The sequence below is a fragment of the Quercus lobata genome, chromosome 2 (assembly GCF_001633185.2).
Source record: "Quercus lobata isolate SW786 chromosome 2, ValleyOak3.0 Primary Assembly, whole genome shotgun sequence".
Classification (NCBI taxonomy): Eukaryota; Viridiplantae; Streptophyta; class Magnoliopsida; order Fagales; family Fagaceae; genus Quercus; species Quercus lobata.
The window spans coordinates 101,909,667-101,913,339 of NC_044905.1; the positions used below are offsets into that span (position 1 = coordinate 101,909,667).

The 3,673-nt window shown below is 35.4% G+C and overlaps 1 pseudogene; it reads right to left on the reverse strand.

The window, feature by feature from the left end:
• Window positions 1–1,210: 1,210 nt before the first annotated feature.
• On the reverse strand, window positions 1,211–2,867 carry LOC115974077 (annotated as a pseudogene).
• Between the last annotated feature and the right edge of the window lie 806 nt (window positions 2,868–3,673).

The window sequence follows — 3,673 nt, forward strand, 5'->3', positions numbered from 1 at the left end:
AATTCCATCTTTTACCAAAAACTGATTGATATCTTGATCTGATGATTATAGATTGAAATTCTATATATTAAAAAAAAAAATTACTAAGGACAATGAAGCCTTTCTATCTTAAATTTCATTTCATAAAAGAAACAATAAAAGCATTAGATAATGGACTGACAAATGTCATTTTCATTACAAAAGAGTACACTCAAGATTTTAAGGGGGTGTTTGGTAAAGTAATTTGAGTAATGTTGTTTGTAATTTTTTGAAATACGTGTGGATGAAAAAACATGTGAAAATGTGTATAATGTTATTTAAAATGTAAAAATGTGAGTTTGAGATGGGGTACCAAACAGGCCCTAAGTGTCTGTAGTATAATAACTAATAAGAATGGATTAATAACTTAATTTAGTCCCTTATTTGCTGTTGAACAAGCAGCAAGAGTATTTGTGTGTGTATCTCTTACAATTAAATTCCTGGTTATTTTTCTTCTCCAAAAAAAAAAAAACTCTTTATTTTGTATTTTTTGGGGTAATTAGAACATTCTTTCAATTCTGTTGTAATGTTTGGAATATTAATATCAACATTCTGGAGCTAATGTAGTATCAAAGAGAATAAATTGAGCATGGTTTTGGGAACTCTCAAAGCTTTTACTGTGTTATGAAAATTTTGGGTTTGACCAAAGAGTTTGGTGAAAGATTGATTGCAAAGATGAGGCAAAATCATTTGCAGATTTCATGGAAAATAGAAGAAAGAATGCTATGTTAAAAATTGTCTAAAAAATCGACAATGAGCTGGTGACTATATTTATATTCTATTTAAAAAAATTTTAAGTTCCTCTTCAACCAATTGTACTAAAATTACATTCACACGTTTTCTCATGGTCTTTCAACAAATACACAACAAACAAATTGTCACTGGCAGAGACACCTACATGCACTTGGCCACATTTTTAAAAAAAATTTTGGATACCAGGTACAAAATAGAAGACAAAAAACAGTCTCCAACGAAAAATAGCCTCCAAAAGAGAAACAAAGAAGCACACTATTGCTTTTGGCACCCATGATGGTCGAAATTACATTTGTTTTTATGCACTTGGCTCCTTGGCTTCTAACAACAGTGACCTTTTATCATAGTTTGCAGTAGATTAAAGAAACGATAAACATTATTTTGACTACAAAGAGTGCACTGATTGTAAAGGCAGAGTTAAGATAGTACCTTGTGCCCATCAATATGAACTTGAAGAAGTCTCAGTCTCTTGAGAAACAATCGCTGCCATTGGATTTTCTGAAAGGCGTTGGAAATATAGAGGAATTTGAGGCACGTCCACTTGCATCACTCCTTCAAGAATTTGAACTGCCTGGCCCATAGTTGGTCTATCCCTTGGATCATCTTGAATGCACCAACAAGCAACTTTACAAACTCTAATTAGCTCTTCCATGTTGGCATTTCCCTCTAATTTGTGATCTAGTAGTGTCAGAAGGTCTTCCCCTTTGTTTATCGCAATTGCAACACGAGCTGGAAAGTAGTTACGTATCTCTTCATCATCACCATCTATCATGTCCATATTTCTCCTACCAGATACTATCTCGAAAAGAAGCCTCCCGTAACTGAAAACATCAACCTTTGGAGTAACAGCTTCACCTAAAATCCATTCTGGTGCTATATAGCCCCTAGTTCCCCTTATGGTGGTCAGCACATGACTGAAGTCCTGTCCAGTTATTTTTGCGAGACCAAAATCAGCCACTTTTGGATTATATTCAGCATCCAACAATATGTTCTCAGGTTTGATGTCAAAATGCATGATACAATCTCTGCAATTATCATGAAGGTAAGCCAACCCCTTGACAATTCCAATTGCAATTTGATATCTTGTCTTCCAATCCAAAATCTTGGAAGTGTTTTGGAACAAATGGGATTCTAGAGAACCTTTTGGCATGTAATCATAGACAAGAAATCTTTTTGAAACTTCTACACAAAAACCACGTAGGTGAAGAAGATTGACGTGTTGGATTGCTCCAAGAGTACTAATTTCTGCACGAAATTGCTTCTCACCTTTCTCTAGATTTCTTATTTTCTTCACTGCAATAGGTCTTGAATTTGGCAATGCCACTTTAAAGACAGAACCAAAGCCTCCCTCCCCAAGTTTTTGGGAGAAGTTCTTTGTTGCTCAAATCTCGATACTTAAACATAATTAAAGAACATTCCACTTCCTTGAGTGCACCAGTGGAATGCCTCCAAATAATTGACAATACAATGATAATGAGAAGGATGAGCGTAATGAGAACTCCAACAATCCGAGCAACCTTTTTTGATATCTTGATTTTACTTCCCATTGAAACGCGAACATGAAAATCTCCACCTAACTTATTATCAGAAGAAAGTTGTTCTAGATTTCTGAGTGTTTCACTGTAAATTAAACACCCATTATTATAAGAGTAAGCAAAACAAGAACAATTGCTTAAGCAATTTAATTTGCATTCTTCAACATTTTTGACGACCGGATATTCTGCTGCTTCTACAAAGCGCATATTCGGCATCGTGATGAACTTGTTATCTGAGCATTCTAAAGGCTTGCTTCTCTGACACCCTCCTGTGTAGTCAAGTAAGTCCCACTCTCTTGGATCTTTTGGTCTAAATCCTTTGGGGCAATCACAAAGAGGTGAATTCCACTCATTACAAATGCCGTTGTCCCCGCAGATACCCAAAATCTCACAACGATGCGGAGGTGTCTTCCAAACTGAATTCCATTGGTGTAAATCATTGTTCCATACATAGAGAATGAACTCCCCGGTGACATTCAAAACAAATCTTGCGAACTTATAAGGGAAATCAAACAGAATATATAAAATAGCTTTCACTATTATCGGAAACATAGGATACATTAACGTATTGGTTAGTCAATTCTTTTGCAGACAGATTCCTGCCATACATATACCAATAATTATCTCTATAAGATAATGACAAATAAGTATAACCCGTTCTATCATTTTCTGAAAATGCAGCAGAGTAAGGCCCATCAGTTAGAAACGGAGAAGATGGATAATCATTTCCATAGTAAATTGTATATGTTTCGAAGGCAGCCCTTGGCAGCCATGTATTGGTTGAATCCCCAAAAGTCTGATACGATACAGTGTTATCAAATTTACTTTTTATAATAAAATTTCCGTTGTCAAGTAGCACCCCTTACTTTTTATAATAAAATTTCCGTTGTCAAGTAGCACCCCTATCCCAATGGCAGAACCAAAAGAACCGAGGTTGCCTGGAAAAACAGAAGGCACACCTTTTTCTATGAAAAACAAGAAACCATCCTCAGAAATTTGTAGTATTGGGTCCGAGAATGCACCATAAGCTTCCCAAACCACCGTAAACTTTGATACAATTTTATACCATAGCCAAATAAGACCATGACTTCTTGTCTGGGGTGTAGCTTTCCTGCTTTTGGCTTCTGCTTTGCGCCATACTGCAATTGTAGAACTTAGTATGTGAGAATTGTAGATTTTAGTTGCTTGGAGTAGAGCAAAATCATATCAAGAGTCAAGTGAGAGTTTTATGTTCTTAAGGAAGAAAATTGTGCCTAAACCAATGAGTTTGGCTTACTAAATTTGACTAAACAAAAAAGGAAGCCTATGAATACAACAAAATGTCACACAAAAAAGAAGTTTAGGAATATAACAAAATGTCACAACAT